Source organism: Cimex lectularius, unplaced genomic scaffold, assembly GCF_000648675.2.
Source record: "Cimex lectularius strain Harlan isolate CLEC.00 unplaced genomic scaffold, Clec_2.1 scaffold144, whole genome shotgun sequence".
Lineage (NCBI taxonomy): Eukaryota > Metazoa > Arthropoda > Insecta > Hemiptera > Cimicidae > Cimex > Cimex lectularius.
The window spans coordinates 1,022,329-1,043,965 of NW_019392700.1; the positions used below are offsets into that span (position 1 = coordinate 1,022,329).

Below are 21,637 nucleotides of genomic sequence, written 5' to 3' on the forward strand. Positions count from 1 at the left end.
ACTCGATACACAGTCACACCAATCAAAAAATTCATACATTGATCGCATTCATACTGTTCGGTAGACGGGGTACTCGATGTTACTCCATCTACCTGTTCACTAAAATAAACTATTCTAACTTGGGGTCGATCGGGTATTTGTATAAAATTTCCGCACAAGTCATTCACACAACCTGAGGGGCTAGCTACTCCACCATCAGCCTCTCCCCATTCACACCGATAAATACATTCATTCATACAAAACACAGAAACACAAAACACATAATTTAATAATACACAATAAAAAATTCCCAATCCCCTTAAAAAGCGAAATAGAGGACCCTGAAACTCGCTGCTGTGTCCGAGAACGCTCTTTAAATCTGGCGGCATGCCTACTCGCGCTCTGAAGAGAGCCAAGGCGCAATATGCTTTGACTATGTGGGATACATATATATTACGCAGGGCGGGCGACCAAGACCCGAGGGGTTAAATGCCTGGGCAGACTCGTACCCCATCCCTAAAGGATCCGGGACTTGGTCGGTTAACGTGTCCTGCATAAACCTCTTGGACTTGTTCACAAACCCCAAGATTTTGGACTATTTTATCTCGGGGAGTGATTTGGCAATGCCCTCTTCTTCAAAAGTTTCAAATCTATGCCTGGCATACCTATCACACTCTGCGAGGTAGTGCCGTGCCGTTTCTTCTTTTATTTCACAGAAGCGGCAGAAGGGGTCTGGTAAAATACCCATTTGGTGTCTTCTCAAGGGGCAATGGCCCGTTAGGATACCTATCAGCTTCCTAATTCCCCTCCTTGAGTTAGAGAAAAGCCATTTTGATTCTTTTGGTTTGATCTCCTTCACAAACTCCTTCAATTGCCTATGTCCGGGGGACAGATTCCATTCTTTTAGGAATTGTTTCATGCCCCAGCTATTAATACTCTCTTTCGCTGTGCTTATAGAGTGTGGGGTAATACATGTTGTGGCCCGACAAACGCAGTATTTGAGCCTTCTTTGGCCAGGCTATCCGCCTCTTCATTTCCATAGTGCTCTTTATGTGCTGATATCCAAATGCGGGTTACCCTATTATCGTACCTGGTATAGATCCTATTAATAAGTTCAACAGTTTCCTCCACCAGAATAGATGTTGATAGCTCTTTAGGTAGTGACTTAAGACTGGCCTGACTGTCGGAAAAAATTCTAATATCTTTTCCCTTGATTTTATTATCCATAAGTGTTCTACAGCAAATATTAATGGCCCATATTTCCGCCTGAAAAACGGAAGTGTTATTACCAAGAGGGGATGAGATGCTGATACGACTATTTGGGATACATCGAGCAACCTTTCTCAGCATAACGGACACCTGCGGGGGGATTGGCCCACGAGCAAGTGCCCATGTGTCAACCGCGTATGACCTATTCTTAATCTGGTAAGAACAATTCCTTCTTTACGGCTCAAATCCGCGGGGGGGCCATCTACAGTTCGTGCACACGAAGGAGCCTCTCGGATTAGATACAGATATTTACGTATACGTATATGTAATATAACTTTTAGAGTAAACCAATTCTCTTTAATATATTTAATTTTACCCCAATAACGTATAAGAAAATGTAAAAATATACATTATTGGGGGTAAAATATATGTATATACATAAAAAGGGGACCTAGGGGTTGTAAGATAGAAGGGAGGGAATACCATTCTCATCTCAATCACCATGAAAATAATAAGATAAAGCTATATAGTTGTAGAATAATGGAAGTCTCAGGTCACACGAGTCTTGCATTAAATGTAAAATACCATCTGATGAAGGTTTATACGGAGTAAACTCCGGAGTCCTTTTTATTTATTTTTTTCACTCTCTTAATGTCGTAAAATATAAACCATGTTGTTAAAGGCTAAATGAGAAGAAATCAAGCTTTCTATCTTTTGTAATACCATTGAATTTAGATAAAATCCAGGAGAGTTATGATTTTTTAAGTGAAACACTGGATGTTGGCGAAAAAAATAATTCCCCCCAACAAATTATACTAAAAATTGGCAATTTTTTTATTACTATAAAAATTCATATTTACGTTTTTTTTTAAAACATGAGTATAACGAACTCAAATTACTGGTATCGTTTTTCGGGTTTTGATCCAATCTCAATCCAATCCAATCTCATTTAATACGATCCTGATATTTTCCAATCCTATGTAAAAAAAAACAACAAAAAAACAAACAAACAAAACAAATTAGCTAATAAATTAATAAATATTTCCATATTTCAAAAAAATTATTTAACACACTGAAAATATTTTATGTCGAATGCACCCTAGACATTGGCAAGAATGCTCGGACATGTCTATTGTTTCTATGTTTTATTTCCAGCTCCACCTAGTATCACCAAAAAAGGTTTAATTTAAATTGGTGTTCCCACGTCTGTCTTCCCTTTAAGTATGAAATTTCCTCAAATGAATCGAATCCATAAAAAACAAGAATATAGGAATTGAATCTTCAATATAGAAAAGTAAACAAGTTGCTAGAAACTTATTATGCTGTCTATTAATGCAACAAAGTTTTAATCCCTTGCTTCCTTATATCGAAGCTCCTCCAAAAAAAAGGATTAAGGGAAGTTGATCCCATGGTACATTCGAAATAGTGACCTAAACAGAAACTAGGGTGTAGAATTAGTAGCAGATGTAATGAGTGCTAGGAAATCATTGAACATGCCGAAGTACCAAACGCGTTTGACACACCAAAATAGTAAGACTATTGGACGGAATGACCAAAGACCACAAAAAAATAGATTAGTTGTAAAACATCAAATCATTATATATATATAGTAGAAGGTTTATGAACCTACAAACAGCTGAGGTCATCGCAAGCCTTCTCCGTATTTTCTTTCTTTTCTAGTCACTGGTTACTGACTCTCTGCATTTAAACGTAATACTTATTGAGTACCTATTAAGTAAGTACACTTATTAAATATACTACATCAGTTTGTATCTCTTGTTTGTACCTCAGATTGTCAATAACAGATACACACAAAACATGCAATATACATAATATACATTAATTCACTACTTTCGTGGTCCGCTTGACCAATTAATACATGACAATTAATTAAGGTTTTTAGTTGAGATGAAAAAAAGTTAACGGCACGAGAGGGATTCGAACCCACGACCTTCGGCTAGATACGCCGCTGCTCTACCACCTGAGCTATCGTGACTTCGATCCACTCGGACATAAACTCCCCATCTCAACCACACCCAAAAATGGCAAAAGGAGGGAAAACTCATAAGGTGTGGTTGAGATGGGGAGTTGATGTCCGAGTGGATCGAGGTCACGATAGCTCAGGTGGTAGAGCAGCGTCGTATCTAGCCGAAGGTCGTGGGTTCCAATCCCTCTCTTGCCGTTAACTTTTTTTCATCTCAACTAAAAACCTTAATTAATTGTCATAATATACATTACTACAAACATAGAAGTCTGGTCACAATCATCCTCGCAGAGTACTATATTACTACTTATAAGCAACCCCTCTATAACGCTAATAAATTACATTCATTCTAATAAATTAACATAAACAGAACATCCAATACAAATATAGAAGTGTGGCCACATTAACTCTCCCATCGTATTCGATATTCCTCGGAGTGGGGTAAACATTCCTTTCGCGCTAATAAATTACATTGATTTCAGTGAATTAAAATGTAACACCCGATACACACATAGAAGCCTGATCACCACCCGCCCAACCATTATAAAAAGTCTATTAAAAATGTGAAGTTTCAATTAATTAAATTTTTTCAGCAGTTTTTCTTTAATGATATTTTTACCAAAATATTCGTGTTTAATTAAAACATATTCAAATGAATATACACCTTTTTAGATAATTAAGTTTGACGCTAGGATCAGCTAGACATTATTTCACTCAGATTAAGATCGGTTTAACTGTTCTACAAATTTGTTTTATTTGGTGTTTGTTCTGATGATGGTGTTTGGCATTGTTCGAGAAAATTTATGCAAATTTTGACCGTGGCGGTGGCGATTGTTGTTCGCTCATAGGATGTTACCCCAATTGGCCCGGTTACAATGTGAGGGTAGAATTAGCCTTAACAATGAGACGACGTGATCTGAATAAAACAACCCCTTCATCAAAATTCGAAAGAGAAGTAATAAATTGATTTGCCTCGGGAAAGCGGGTTTTCGGCCATTATTTTCTTATATTTAGATAAGGAAAATCGTCTGTCTTCTTGACTCGTAATCTTATGTCAACAAATTGCCGTGAAGAAATTTATTTCGCAATACATTTGAATGTAAAAATCATAAAAACCGTTAAAAATAAATAAATTTTATATAAAGAAAATTCTTATTGAATACAATATCAATTACTTACGTCATTAAATTCAGAAAAATAGAGTTAGAATTTGATGGAATATGTATGGGTATGGAAATAGTTGACCAGAGTATTAATCACAGATTGTTGGTCATCGACAGCTCTCTTTCTTTTTTGTCTTTTTGACATTTTATTCCTACTATTTTATGACGCCAACCGAATGTTTCTTTTTATATAAATACAAATACACATAAAATCCCCCCCATCGATATTAGTAAATTCATTAACACAGAACAATTCATTCAAAGTATGTCAGAGTACTCGATATTCCTCAGAATAATTGGGGATAGCCCCTTAATTCACGCTAATAAATTACATCACACACAACTATTCAGTCAAACTACCCCTTAGTACACGATATTCCTCGAGTTAATTTGGGATAATCCACTTCAGACGCGCTAATAAATTAAAATCAAGTAGAACAGTTTATTCAAACTACCCGTTTGTACTCGATAATCCTCAGTGTGACTAGAGATACGCTCCTCCGTTCACGCAAATAAATACATTCGTTCCAATTAATAAAACATATCACGAACATAAAGGTACAATGATATACATACAGTTAAAACGCTTTATGGCCCTGAGATATTTCTGTGACTGCTGCTGGGTCAATTATTATATTATCGTACGAATTCAAATAATATGAAGTGTTATTAGACAGATGGATACATTGATATACTTTGATTAATAAATCTTTACATAAATAACAAACAAATAATTGACATAAATATTACACCATGTCCGGCCTCTGCCGGAGGTTGAGGCCAATATAAATTAGTCATCTTTGTAATGATTTTTGTTAGCTAATTTTTTAAAAATATATATAATGATAATATATAATAATAATGATAATATATAAAATGGACTTGCTTACATACTAATTAAACAGAAAGCGGAAACTTAAGTGAAAGGAGAAACACACTAGTGTTAACTAAATTAAGGTGAAAATTAGCATCATTAGCAACATTAATATTTCCAAGTATGCCTGGCATACCGCAACAGGATAAAAGTATCTATTATTTTCAATATTTGAAGGAATTTTTCTTTTTGCAACACAACAACACCCAAATATGAAAAGCGTATCTCATTCAATATTGAACATTCGGTCACGAAGTACGAAGTCCGTTCTCAACAGCACCCGAATCGTAAAGAGTTTACTTTCCTGAGTTTCTCTCGATCCATAATGCTAAATTCAAATGTAACACCTAACAGCGAATTTTAAAAAAATCAGCGGAGCTCATTCTGGGTGAGATTTTGATGTTTACATTATGTGTATGTCAAAAAATTCCGCGTCGTATCTAAGTCCTTTGTAAATTTTAAAGTGTTTTCTAGAGTGGGCATTTCCTAAATAATTCTCCCGATAGTGGCATTGATTTTGTTTAAAAGAACAAATAAATGAGTTTTCCAAGATTTATTATCTAAAGTCAAGGATACTTCAAGATCGTATTTCCGAAAAAACGCATGCCAGTAAACAAACGATGAGATTTTGCTCAGTCGGTGTAATGCTAGAAAATTTTCCTTCATGGCCTTCCATTGATTTCATTACATATTTAAAATGGAATCTTAGCCTATAAATGAAAACTGGTTCTACAGCAGTTTATAGGTAAAGTGCTTGCTTGGAATCACAGTAGGTATTGCAAACAGCATTCCAATAAAATATCTTTGCACTTTTTCGAACGCCTTGAAAGTTTGAAGTCCGACATCCATAACATAATATAGCTTTACATACGATGTTAAAAATAGTATACTTCGTTTCAAGAGAGATTATATTTTGTAATTCAGGTGTGACCAGGTTTTGTTTAAGCCATTTTTAGCAATGGAAACTTTAGCTTTAAAGTGTGTGAATGAAAGACGAAAAGTTAATATAACAGCCAGATAGCTATAGTCATGTACTGCCTGTATACTTTCTTCTTTAAAAAACCATTTTTTTTCAAAAACGGGATTCACCTCCTTTTTTGAAGATCATTATTTTAGACTTGTTTAGATTGACTGTAAGGTTCCTTTCACTGTATTCTTCCAGGTGATTTATGTTTCTCTGTTAAAGAGGAAAACGAGAGAAAATAACATGAGACTAAGCTGACAGCTTTGTCGAAGTCCAGATTGAACCCGAAAAAATTCCGAGGTGCCTTTTCGATCCAGTATCCTAGAAGATATAACCGAAAAAAGAGAGTAAAGGATATTATATCTATTATAGTGTTGTTATTTAATTTTAAAAATAATAATTATTACATTCTTCAAAGAAAATCGTTATGCTTTGTATATTTCAAAAATATTCTCGTTAGAGACTATTTTTAGCGGCTTTGTATGTTTTCGTGTGTTTGATTAATATGAAATTATTCTTGGGAGTTCATTAGGTAGTTTTCCTACTCCGACTTTACCATTTATTCCTCAATTATATTCGATAAATAAAACTCTATTAAAAAAATAAGTTTTATGGTCTAGTCAAGCCTTGAACTAAATAAATTCAATTTATATTTTAAATGTACTAGTTTTTGACTAGAGAAGTAGGCGCTTTTGTTCCGATAGGTATTCTAGAAGAAAAATACTACCCTTTCAAACCCCCACTGGGGGATTAGACCTTTTTATCTACCAGCATTAAAAAAGTCGATATCAGCAGTTTGGAGAGATCGCCTTTCCTCCTGGGTGTAATTCCCCTCTTAAAGCCGATACCAGCCGATCTTAAGTCCCGACTAACATAAATTGAGCACACATTAGGCCCGCTAAATTAAATTTATTAAGTACTTCGGAAGCTAGACGGTAAACGAATCTAATGGAAATCTCTCGCAGGAAGTTATAAACGTCAACGGAGTAATTCCCTATTTAAACTATATATGGCCTTTTCTGTACCATTACCAATTTGTTTATTTAGCAGGCCATCATTCTATTATACGCATTTCCAGTCAAAAATTTTTGTAAGTTAACAGCAGGAAGGAAAAAAGATATATGAAAATTTACACACGCCCACACACATGAATTTTCATGATATATTGTATGTAATATTTTATTGATGTAGTTCGAGTGTTATGTTATTCTCTGTTTTTGTTTTTCTTGCCTACAATCCATTCTTTTTTATCTTAAAAACGCTCGTTTGACAATAACAAAACGATGTGATGCTAAATGATTAGGTGAAAACAGAATATCCATTTGTTTTTAAAAACGAAAAAATCTGGTCTTATTGTAATATCGCCGTTATTTGTTCGCAGGTAACAATATATTTTTAAAGATCTTTAAGGTTAGTTTTTGTTAAGAATAGTGAGTCAAGGTTTCTTCGAAATATATACATTTTATAGAAATTACAATTTATAGATATTCACAATTCAATTTATAAATCGGCAAAATATTCCAACACGACTTTGGAAAACAAAGAAAAGCGCGATTTTGAAAGCAGTTAAAGTTAGAAATCATTTTTGAAGTATTTGGCATTATGGAATGTGGTCGATAGTTCTTTCTTGTTTTTGTTTGGCTTTACACAATTTCTAATCGTGGAAAGACAAAAAACTATTAGAAATCACAATAAATTCAAGCCGTATGTTAGTAAATTAGGTTTTATATGTTCCTGAGACAAATTGGCAATTTTTACCACACGAAAATAACACATTTTTTCTGGACCTTTGAGTATTTCCATTCAATTGGATTTTGTTCATCTCTACCAGTAGAACATAAACACAATTTCTGGACTTTTTCCACGCTTCAGCTGAACGGTTTTTGTCAAAGTTATATGTATTCATTTTGTTTCCAAACTAGCAATTACCACGAGCGGTTTTTCCCTCAAAATCAAGCATCATCAGACAAGTTTGGTTCGACGATTTGTCGACTTTTATTTTATTTTCTACCTTCGCAAATTTTTCAATTTATTTCTATTTGAAATGATATCAGAACGGTCCGACTACTTTGGCTTAGCCCTGGCACACTTGATATATTGTACAATTCCATCAAGAATGTTATATTTTTAAATTAAGGCTAAACTCTAGTAGAGAAATATACATTTTTAATGGACAGATTGCCATCATTTTCATTGATGTGACGGTAGGTCGCCCAAGGAAGATCTGATTCGTAGAAGATGGGCCAATCTCACCAGATTAAGGATATGCCATGCGGAGTTGACACACGACACTTTATCTTAAAAACGCTCGTTTGACAATAACAAAACGATGTGATGGTAAATGATTAGGTGAAAACAGAATATCCATTCGTTTTTAAAAACGAAAAAAATCTGGTCTTATTGTATTATCGCCGTTATTTGTTCGCAGGTAACAATATTGTTTTGTTTATCAAACATTTCTTTGGATTTTTCCGTTTATTATACCAATTCTATCAAGAGATTGAAAGTTCTGACTGTTATACATTCATACCGAGATAGCACTGTTACATAACGTGTCTCTGTCCCAGGGGTTCATCATTAGTGATCACTCAGACGACTAAAGTGGAAACGGTGACAGATCAACAGGCTTGACATGACAATATTTTGATTGCAACACGCTAGCAAATTAATTTCGCTTCGACATTACTTATTAGTAAACTAATCAATCAAAATTGAACTAGCAAAGATCGACTATTTCATGCGATCCAGTCTATAGACAAATTGATCAAAGCAAACTCCAAGAAGCGATAAAATTATGAAATGATATAGATGTAATGTAGTTTTTTAATAAAAAATACAAGCCATTTATTTAATCGTTTATATATGGTATTATTGAAGTTAAAACCAGACGAATTGAAAGATGATTGAACGTAAATCTAATTTGTATAAAATTGTATGTAAACATCATACTTATTTGTATGTTCAAATTTCACTCCACTTTACGCTCGAATAAACAATTTTAGAGGGAAAGCGTTTCCAGCTAGATATTATCAATATTTTAGTTTTTAGACCTTTAAAAACAATACCCTTGCAGATTGATCGTATATATTTTTTAAAAAACACATTCGCAAACACATGAACTCCATTTTATTTTGCAGGTTTATGCAAAAATACATTGTGTAAACAATTATATTTATAAATGAAAAGTTTTTATTGATACATATGTTATAAGTAAAGATAGTTATAACCTATCATTTAATCTCACTATCCCTGCTGAGTTCGTCTGTAAGACGTGATTCGACATTTTTCCATCATCAGTGTTAGATCTATGTAATTTATCTTATGTTATAGATATATGCATATTGTAAAGTCAGGGGTTATTTAATTTGTTATAACCGATAAATCATAGAGTACTGAAAAAAAGGTGGCAGAAAGAATGTTGAGACGATGACTCATCACTGTAATGGTCCCGGGATCGAATCTCCGCAATCCTGCGTATCATCCAAAGTGCAATAAACAATTTTTTCAATGAGATAGCATTAAAACCCCGGGATTGAACATTTGCAAATGCTAACCACCAAAAAAATAATAATTAAAAATAAATAAATAAAATTAATATCAAATAAATAATTTATAAAAGAAATTTGCCTTTGTTTCTAATAAAGAAATTATGACTATTTGTGCAATATTTAAAAATTAATGTTTTAAAAGAAATTTTTCATTGTTGAATTAACTGAATTTTTACGTGTTATCTGTCAATGATAAAAAATTTATTGTTATCTATTTTTTTAATAAAGTTTTATTATATTGTTTTTATTACGTGTATCTATAAGAAGAAGAAATCAAGGAAACGAAATGTATATTAATTATAAAGAGTAAAGTAAATATTTAGAAGTCTGCCAATTAATTAAAATGGTATAAAAATTGTCCAACTGTACTTAATTCAAAGATATTTTATTGGCCCAGTTAGTTTTTTTTTGCTTACCTGGCTAAATATTAATAAATTGGACTTACGATTAGTTGTGCGATCCTGCCCGACCCCCTCCGGGGCAGGCGTTTACCGCGTCTCCTTCCTCCTTATCCTGAAACATAAAGATCAACTCAGTTTCCAAAGCTCCCTTTGTGTCACCGCTTTACATCCAACTTCGCAGCTTAACCATTAATACAACTGTGGTAAAACTAGACACATTAGGCCGAAAGCACTTTCTCAACTTTACGTATTACGGATCGACTTCGATCACCGGAAAATTTCTCGAGGCCATTTATCGAATGGACGGATTTGGCTTTTCTTTTCTAGTTGGTTGTCGTCGTCAAAACTTTTCGAGAGATGAAAACTGAACTTAGAGTTAATAAAAAAACAATATAAACAAAAAGGTTTTTGTTTTTTTTGTTTTAGATAAATATTTCTAAACTATTCACCAATACAACAACAAAAATGTATATTAATTTGTATACTAAAGATTAAAAAAAATGTGTGGTGTTTAGTAACCGTTAGTCAATGATTATTCGGAGATTGTGAGATGGGTCTGGTATAACGCAGGTTTTATAAAAACATTTTCTTTATCGTGCCAACGTTTCGATCTTTATTGAGATCATCTTCAGGGCCTGAGATTTTTAAACAAACCTTGTTTGAATTTTACAAATACATGTAGGATATGGACAAAAAATATGAATTTATACAATGCTAAAACATTAGATTAAAAAAATATACAATGCTAGAAATTTTTTTAGAATAAAAAAAGAAAGAATGCCTTTATACAATGCTAGAAAATTTTAGATAAAAAAATGAATTTATAAAATGATATACAATTTTAGATTAAAAAAAAGAAGGAATGAATTTATACAATGCTAGAAAATTGTAGGTAAAAAAACATTTTCTTTATCGTGCCGACGTTTCGATCTTTATTGAGATCATCTTCAGGGCCTGGGATTTATAAAGAAACATTGTTTGAATTTTACGAATACATGTAGGATGTGGAAAAAATTATGAATTTATACAATGCTAAAAAAAAATTTTATCGAACATTTTCTAGCATTGTATAAATTCATTATTTCTTTTTTAATCTAAAATTTTCTAGCATTTTATAAATTATTTTTTTAATCTAAGATTTTCTAGCATTGTATAAATTTATTCTTTCTTTTTTTAATCTAAAATTTTCTAGCATTTTATAAATTATTTTTTTAATCTAAGATTTTCTAGCATTGTATAAATTTATTCTTTCTTTTTTTAATCTAAAATTTTCTAGCATTTTATAAATTATTTTTTTAATCTAAGATTTTCTATCGTAGCATTGTATAAATTTATTCTTTCTTTTTTTAATCTAACAATTTTTTCTAGACTTGTATATTTTTTTATCTAAAATTTTTTAGCATTGTACAAATGCATAATTTTTTCAACATTCTACTTGTATTTGTAAAATTCAAAAAATGTTTGTTTATACATCTCAGGCCCTGAAGATAATTTCAATAAGGATCGAAACGTTGGCACGATAAAGAAAATATACCTCAAACCAGACCCCATCTCAAGATCTCCGAATAATCATTTAAAAAATGCTATTAACTCAGGTAAAGATTGTGAAAACATTTCAGCCTGTGCACAAGTATCAATTGAAAACATAAATTTTTATTTCACTTAATAATAAAAACAACTTTTTTGGACAATAAAAGACCAGTTAATGCTAGAATTCATATAATGCATGACGTCTATAAGCAAAATTTGGCAAGAGACTGTTTCCTACTACCCCATATCAAGCAAGGCATATAATAGGTTATCACCCTATATGTTTCCTGGTCGGCTGAATTGTATTCCTGAATTTTTTCAGCTATTTTAGCGTCTTGAGCATGTTTAATGTCTCAGCTAGAGGGTGGAGAGATGTGAAGCAACTCTAATTATTTCAAATATAAACTTATCAATTTTTTTCTTTTTTTTCTTTAGTCTTTAAACTAATCCTAGATTAAATATAAAAATACTATTGCATACGTTTTTCTTATCTTCTTTCTTTCGCGTTCTTATTTACACTTTTATAATCCCTTGTAGATTTAAAAAACTAAGCCTGATGACATTTTAGTTTTGAACTAAAAAATTCAATTTCGATCATTGGTTCATAATTAGTAAATATTTACGTCCTTTAACTTTTTCTGATAAAATCAAGCAAAATCACCAAAAGTCATCCTAATTGAACTAAATTGATCGTGATCAGGATTCGGGCGCCGGCTGGAAAAAATTCAATTGGTCAAACTAATGAAACCTTCTTGGGTTTGTTCCTTTATTGTTCCTTTATTATTCATTTGAGTTAATTTCTTTCCTAATTTGTCTTTTATTTTATTGAAAAAGCGAGAAATAATGAACAAAAGAGATAAATAAAATATAATCATAATGAGATTATCTCGAAATTTATTGTAATTACATGCACATTAGAAATTTTATGATTTTAACTTATTTATTTGGAAATGTTGGTGGCCGCAACGGTTTAGGCATTGACACGGCGCTCATCACTATAAAGTAAAGATCCTGGGTTCGAATCAAGCGGCCCTGCATTAGAACCGGACATGCTTATAAATGGTCTTTTTTTCTAAAACACCGGCACCTAAGGGTTTATATAACCTCGTAGTTGAAATACCCTCGTAAAAAAAGAATCATACATTAAAACCATTAAAAACATGTTTAAAACAGTATAGAATTCATATAATATTATATTATCTATATACAGTATATTATGGTATAAAATGTTCATAAATGTAAGTTTTACATAGGCAAAACCCGCACGACAGCCAGGTGTTTTGAAATGGTAGGTCTTTTCCGCCGTTGGGAAGATTCAATCGAACAATGTAATTGATTTTTTAAAGTTTTAAGCTTGTATAATTTCTTTATATAAATATTTTTACAAAGTTATACTCACTGCTCTTTATGTCTACATTTTGACACTACTGACATAAAAATGAGAAATAAAACTTGAGCATAAAAACTCATGTGGTCGGCACAAAAATTATTTCGTTGTATAAATTGTGTGACAAATTACTGGAGGATATCTTTAAAGTTTTAAATTTTCTAATGGAATACGTAAAATGTTATATAATGAATGGTTGGAAAACAATAATGTTTCCTGTTGAATCATTACTATATGCAAACTAAGACTTAAGAAGAGATTTTCCCGAAATTTATTGTAATTATATGTACATTAAAAGTTTTACTTTTTTATCCGGCTCTCATCACTCTAAGGTAAAAATCCAGTGTTCGAATCCAGCGCACTCGACATACAATTTTTTTCCAAAAACACCCACACCCCGAGGGTTCATATAAACTCGTATTTAAAATACCCTCGTAAAAAACTTATTTATTTATTATATCACAAATAATGAAAATGTACAAAGGAAAAGACGAGGAGAAAAACTGTTTACAATGAATAATTATATTATTACCAGTCAATTTTTTCAAAACACGAGCTTTCTCTAAAAGCAAATGCTAGATTTGGTACAAACTTGTTTAAGAAATGTTTATCATAATCTAAACATATGAAGCTACAATAAAAAATATTTAATGCTGTCTTGCATCATAACTTAGATTCGTATAGTTTTATTTTTAATTTCTTTAAATTGGGTGTTACATTTTAACGGCATTTACAATTAAATCAACTTTGTTTTTAATTGTTTTTCTTCGAAAGATGGCTTCTTTTTAAAGATCTTTAAGGTTAGTTTTTGTTAAGAATAGTGAGGCAAGGTTTCTTCGAAATATATACATTTTATAGAAATTACAATTTATAGATATTCACAATTCAATTTATAAATCGGCAAAATATTCCAACACGACTTTAGAAAACAAAGAAAAGCGCGATTTTGAAAGCAGTTAAAGTTAGAAATAATTTTTGAAGTATTTGGCATTATGGAATGTGGTCGATAGTTCTTTCTTGTTTTTGTTTGGCTTTACACAATTTCTAATCGTGGAAAGACAAAAAACTATTAGAAATCACAATAAATTCAAGCCGTATGTTAGTAAATTAGGTTTTATATGTTCCTGAGACAAATTGGCAATTTTTACCACACGAAAATAACACATTTTTTCTGGACCTTTGAGTATTTCCATTCAATTGGATTTTGTTCATCTCTACCAGTAGAACATAAACACAATTTCTGGACTTTTTCCACGCTTCAGCTGAACGGTTTTTGTCAAAGTTATATGTATTCATTTTGTTTCCAAACTAGCAATTACAACGAGCGGTTTTTCCCTCAAAATCAAGCATCATCAGACAAGTTTGGTTCGACGATTTGTCGACTTTTATTTACCCCCGGGTCGATGAATGAGTAAACATTCATTATTCCAAAATCAATTCTGGTGGATCACGTTCACATCGGATACATTCTAAAGTCAAAAACCTGCCGTTAACAATGGTCGAGCTATCACCATGGGTACAGCACACGCCGTGACAGTGTAATTTATTTATCCTGATGACATAAAAATAAGAGAAAAGTTATTTTCTACCTTCGCAAATTTTTCAAATTATTTCTAGTTGAAATGATATCCGAACGCTCCGACTACTTTGGCCTGACTCTGGCACACTTGGTACATTGCACAATTTCATCAAGAATGTTATATTTTTAAATTAAGGCTAAACTCTTGGTACATTTAGTAGGGAAATATACATTTTAATGAACAGATTACTATCATTTTCATTAATGAGACGGTAGGTCGACCTCGAGGATTTGATTCGTAAAAGGGTCATTCTCAGCCGATTAAGGATCTGCCATCCGAGGTTGACACAGGACACTTTCTTTTGGGCCAAATCCCGTCTAAATGACCCGTAGCTAGAGAAAGGTCACTCGATGTCACTTAATATAAGAATGCCCTTCTTTGGTTCCATATAGAGAGCGCGTAAGATTTGTGCTTGAACTCGGCAGCGATTATCTGAGGCACTATTCCATTTCTGTAAGAATATGTAGTTGTTTTATAGTACTGATATTTTAGTGTCCTAGTGGTTTTTGAGAGTGAATGCATTTATTATCATGAGTATGTATTGTGAAAGGGTCGGTGGCTGAATAATGAGTACCCCATCTAGTAGAACCCTGTGGGCATCCCTTTTTGACGATAATCTGTTCCTTACTTTCATACTGCATATAGCCTGTCTATTGCTCCTGCCAAGTGTAATAGGTTTTTTGGGCAGTTTAGTTCTCTTAACTATAGGAGGCCACCAAGTAACATTAAATGTTCTTTCCATGATCAAGGTATAAGTAGTACCTTGTGCTTTTTGCTCAACCTCTCCATTATCGTATGCTTCACATCCAGAAATGCATCGTCAGTTTCTCATCGGTTTAGGGGTTTAAATCCGAATTGTTTGCAGCTAAGCAAGTTTTGGGAGTATAGTTTGTTCATTATTTTGTCTATCAAAATTTTTTCAAGTACTTGCTACCAACTGGAAGTGAACTAATTGGTCGAAATTTATTTGTTTCTACTTTTTGTCTACAGGGATTTGAAGTGCTATGACAGAGGCTTTTTTTTAGTAACAAGTAAAGATCCCTTTGCTCAATAAATAAACTCGCTATATATTTAATATTTTTGGGTAAACCAAGTAGAGTTTTTCTAATATTGGGATATTTATACCATCTCTTCCTGATGCTTTTTTGGAATCAATTTTGTTAATTTCTTCAATAACTTCTGTCCCTTAATGTGTGTATCATTCGGGGTACCAATTCCAAAAGTTTAATGTCTTAAGTCTTTATGACAAAGTGTATCAGTACTGGTATTATACTTAGGGAAAAAGAATTCCATTAAATTTTCTTCGGGTTTCTTTATGGTTGTAGTGAAATCAATCATGATTGTGTTTGTTGTTAATACTGGTTGTCTTTTAAGGTTATTGGCCGTACCTTCGTATAACAAATTCTATGTGGTTTCGCTATCGTTTTTTAAACGTAAATCATTGAATTCAAAGGAGGGAAAATTCAAGAGGTGCGGTTGAGATGGGAAGTTGGTGTCCGAGTGGATCGAGGTCACGATAGCTCAAGTGGTTGAGCAGCGGCGTATCAAGCCGAAGATCGTGGGTTCGAATCCCGCTCGTGCCATTGACTTTTTTATTTCAACTAAAAACCTTAATTAATTGTAAATCATTGATTTTGCTACTAGTTTGAAGTTAAATTATTTCGTCTTTTTAATTAACAGGCATACTAAGATGTAAAAAACTCTACTTTGTATTGCAAATTTGTTGTTGGATTAAACGTTTTATTTAGATGTAATGTCGACTCATGAAAATTCGAAATCCAACTGACCTTAAAAATAGTGCGAATGTTTAAATCTGTTCCACTTATCAAAAAGAAATAAAATAAAAATATCAAGAGTTGATATGCATTTTTACAAATTATTACTTTAATTTTACAAATATGAAACATTGTAAAAAAAATGGAAAATTGGAAATTGATCATCTGAAAAATTAAACATTGTTATATACATGTTATTAAAAAAATCGTGAAGTCGTTTTGTTTTCTCAATGAAGCCTGGCATTCTTTGTATAAATGATTTTCCAAAGTGATCAGGGCGGAGAACAATCGATAAAAAAACTGAGCAGCGAACATAACAATATTATAGTTTAGGTAATTATATATTTGTGATGTGAGGGACAGGTCGCTGCTATCAAGATTGTATTAATACTGCCGAGATGGTGCGATCTCTCCAATATGAACGTATTTATTAGCGTGAATGTTTTGGGTAAATAGACCTGGATGTCGAGTAATATCGAGTACTCCACAGGCCCGTTAAAAAATCTAAGTTAAGGAAGTTAGTCTAATCAATGAGTGAAATTTTGTACGTACTGTATGAATATATTTATTAGCGCGAATGGAAGGAAGTCGGTTGATTATAACTGTCTTACCGACTTTTTATTTTGTTGTAGGGGACCTCATTCCTGCGTCGGCAGTAGTTAGCGGCCGGAAAAAAATACGTGGGAATTTAGTGGAATATTACGGGTTATGAAGAGAGTAAGTGGATCCATTTCGATTTATAGAATTTTCTTTCTCCCCCTGTTATGAAAAATATTTCGCATTACTAAGTGTATCGAAATACACAGAAGGTTTTCGATTTAGCAAAAATGACCCGCTGAGGACATCGTATTAAAAAATATTCGAATTATCAAGTTTCAAATTAACAAGAGTCGACGGTTGTGTTTTGTACCTAATCTCTTTGTCTCTTTCCATTCTGTATTAAAACACTTAATTTATAATTGTGACAAATTACAAATTATTGCCGATACAAACCCAATGAAAAAATTATCATCCGATGAATTAAGTACTTTTGTTCAAATCCCGTAAACAAACTTAATGGCTTTAATGCGTAGATAAACCTGTTTAACTGTTTAAGTTACTATATGATACCAGATAGGATGCAAGTCGTACCATTAGGCCATAATTTTCTCTAATTACTAGCTTCGTGCTAAGGTTGTTTTCGACGATGGTTACCAAATAAATGAATTACAATTTGGCCATATTTTATTTTCCTTCCTTTGGATAATTAATAATAAAAATTTATTAGATTAAATGGTTATTTGTATGTCCATATCGAAGGTTGAATTTCATGACGCATATACAAAGTAAAAATCGTAATTAGGTTTTTCTATATATAATTTAAGACGATAAAAATAATTAGTATAACATAATTTTGCGTCAAATCTGTTTTATTTAGATTGTCTAATGTCTGGGTTATAAGCTTGCAGAAGCTGTTTCTGTTTCACTGTACTTTACCCGTGATAAACAAGAACGATGCGCCATAGAATTGCCGAAGTTGGGCATTTTTAAAATCATAAATAAAGAAACTAAAAAACGTATTGAAAACATTAAACTCTAAACATAAAGTTTGTTGTTAGGTTTTTTTTAAATATTGACTTTTCTCATCTTATTTTATTTTTTACAAAATCTCTCGTTTATTAGGTCATAAAATAAATTTATTCAGGCATGAACATGAACATTGGTTTTCTCCTTATAACAAATCACGTTTATCCAACCTTAGTCTGATACCCCAGACACCTAATTTTCCAAGATGGAATTTGAAGCCCTCGGTCTGAAATCTTAGCCTAGCACTCTAGAGTACTTCGGTACCTTAGACCATCAGGCCGCAACTTAATCATGAAAGTTCATCTCGAAAGCACGTGGTCTCAGCATGGAAAGTTTTTCATACAATACCTTCTTAGTAGACCGGAAATTTTATTTTTATCTTTGAATATTACTTTTGTATTTTGTAATAAGCAATAATTTTTTTAATAAAGGTCAAGTATACGGCGAATTTGATAGAAAGAAAAACAATCGGTTACTTCGTCTAGCTTAAAACCATTTCGAATGATTTAAACGGTTTAAACTGCAATATTTGAAATCAAAGCTTCAACCTAAATAAATTTATGAGTGTTACATAGTAGAGTGGACGAGACCATTTCAATGGTTTTACAAATTACCATTATTAAATCTAAATTTATTGAGAAATCGTGAGATGCGGTCTGGTGTGATGTAGGTTTCAGAAAAACATTTTCTTTATCGTGCCCACGTTTCGACCTTTATTGAGATCATCTTCATGGCCTGGGATTTAAAAACATTGTTTACATATAACAATTACATTTTGGATGTGAAGTGAATTTATGCAATGCAAAATATATTTTTTATATAAGTATTTCTACTCACTCAAAGTCTTTGTCTTATGTGTAATTGTGCCACTCTTGCGTGTCGTGTCGAGAGTGCCAGTGAGATTTTAGCATGATTAGTATTTTAGCAAAATAGCAAAATCTCACTGGCACTCTCGACACGACACGCAAGAGTGGCACAATTACACAGAAGACAAACACTTTGAGTGAGTAGAAATACTTTGATTAAATATATAAAATATATTTTGCATTGCATAAATTCAGTTTTCCACATCCAAAATGTAATTGTAATACGTACACAATGTTTGTAAATCCCAGGCCCTGAAGATGATCTCAATAAAGGTCGAAACGTTGGCACGATAAAGAAAATGTTTTTCTGAAAACTACATCACACCAGACCGCATCTCACGATTTCTCAATAAATATCGATTAACGGTCACTATCACCACAGATTAAATCCAAATGTTAACAAATATGGACTTCTACTTACAGTGCTGTAACTTATGGTAGTGAATTTCCGTGTCTCAAATTTGTCTTATCGGACAACAACAACCGATTAACGTTAAGTACTTCTGTTTGGCAAGAGGAAAATAGCCTTTGCATCTTTACTCTTTGTGTCCTTGCATCAATCTCTCCCTTCGCCATTTTCTGATTTCTCTGTAAGAATGGACTGTGAAAGAAAAAACTCTTCTCGTCTCACCTTTTTCTCTCATGTTTTAAAACCTCTTCCGTCAACATCTCTCACTTACCCCTTCAATTTTCCTTCAACGTTTTCTAAAATTTACCATTTTATTTTTCATTATGGGTCGTTCGACGAGGTTTCAACCGGGCCACAACCTCGCTACGACCTTTAGCGAGTGATCCCTTTTTTGTAACACCATCTTATGTTTTTTCTTTCCTTTATTTTTAACTTTCTATTTTTGGTATTATTCAGCCCAAACAATTTCCTCTAATATTATTTTTCAAACGTGTTAAATGCCTATGAAATATCCCAGCTAGCAATTACACAAAAAAATGGGAAACCTCAACATGGAGTCTGATGTAAACGATTGATATGTTCATTTTTTGCACGGTTGAAAGAAAATTACGAGAGCTCTTTTCATTCAAAACGGAACATAAGAAGTCAATATAATTCCTGTTGAAACCACTTTACCTTGTGCTATACAATCAAAACGGCCTATTTACCAGCTATTAAACTTTTTTTCTCAAAGCCCCCCCAAAAGAAATGTCTCGGCTTGTTTTGCTAATTGGCCAAGCGTTAAACATGGAAAAGGGGCTACTACGATAAATTACAGAAAGGGTTGGAAAAAAAAGCGGCACACTTCGGTTTTTTTCACTATGAATAAGATCGACCCATTCCTGCCTTCATCAAAAGAATGCTCGATATTTAAAAGCCCCCCCCCCCTATACAGAGTAACGCGTAACTCCTTCGTCTTGTTATTCTTTTTTGCAAAAATGAAAAATTGTTCTACTCGGCCTTTTATTTACTGTCATTACGGAGAAACAATACTTATCGAGAACAATGGGGAGTCTCGGGTTTTCCCGCTGGAGAATCAAACGTTTTCAGTTTATTCAGAGTAGAGCAATTTATTGTGATGGCGTGCATTCATTAAAAGTCAGAGAGTTTAGACAAAGATGAAGCTTATTTTGCTGTTACTTATTAATTCAAAATCATTGTAATGTGGAATCACCATTATTATGATGCAAGCCTTAGCCGATATCCGACAATACACTCATTATTATAATTAACAACCGAACCTTTGACGTTTAAAGCACGTTAAATTTTCATTACCAGGTTTGTATTTTACCCAATGTCCTCTGAAGTAGTTGACAGTTTCGGCAGCAAATATGTCATTTGCCAAGGTGGCTAATGAAATTTTACTGTAAATTTCGGCAGTTTATCATACGTGTCAGAACTTTCAGTTTTCCTTCAAAATTATAGCACTGTAATGCCTCTAGTTTCAATGTTTTGTTTTCTTCAATAAAAATTAAAAAATAAATAGTACAATTAGAATAAATATGGCGTAAAATGAAAAGAACACGAATGTGCTTTCACAGTTGAAGTAATTTCGCTGATTTTTTCAGTGTTTCAAACATAAATTGTTTATAAATTTTTTCTACCGCTGTTTAAAGTAAATTATGAAATCATCTCTCTAAATCAAACATGATCATGATAAATGACTAGTTATAAACTAATGAAATTTACAAGTTTTAATTCTTTTCAGGTCTTTTGATCCAAGATTAAATAATCTGATTTTAATACAGATTTTGTCCTTTGTAAAAACTGCCATGGATCCATCTAATTCGGATCTAGCTTTATAGCGGAAGGTCAGCACTTAGAAAGACAGATAATTTTTCAATTTTTATATAAAAACTACCTTAATAGTCTTATTTTAGATGAGCCAAGGTTATCTTCATCGAGGAAATATTCCGAGTTGGCTGTGCGTCTGCCGGCCCGGCAGGCGGCCAATGCGAAAATACATATAGAAGGCGTGTGAGATTCCGGACGACTCTTACCATTAAACTGCTATCTGTGGATATCTCTGCAACTAACCGAGAGTTAAATAAAGCTAGGCGTCAATATACTTGCATAGTTCTTTACGATAGATGAAAGGGCACCAAATAGCAAAAGATTTCGTGGTAAACCTTCTGTTTTGTACGGTACTGCAATGATCATTATCACTATCATTTTGTAAGCCAACGGAAGATTCTGTTCAGTGTTGGCGTTATTGTTACAATGCCAGGGATTGTAAACTTCTTAAAACTTGTTAAAACACACCCTGGCACAAACACCTTTTTACGAGCAACTGCAAAAGCAAAACGAACAAGCAATGCTGGGTTCGATCTAAAAACACAATCTAACGAATAGGACAAAGTTTG

General features: G+C 32.8%; 1 protein-coding gene across 21 annotated transcripts in view; it reads right to left on the bottom strand.

The window, feature by feature from the left end:
* Positions 1–21,637, bottom strand: part of LOC106668440 (RING finger protein nhl-1) — a 106,332-nt gene that overhangs the window by 80,876 nt on the left and 3,819 nt on the right. For all 21 annotated transcript variants that reach the window (XM_024226102.1, XM_014397201.2, XM_024226113.1 and 18 more), the window contains exon 2: positions 10,167–10,234. The gene's annotated coding sequence lies outside the window, so the exon portion shown is untranslated. The remainder of the gene's footprint in view (positions 1–10,166; positions 10,235–21,637) is intronic.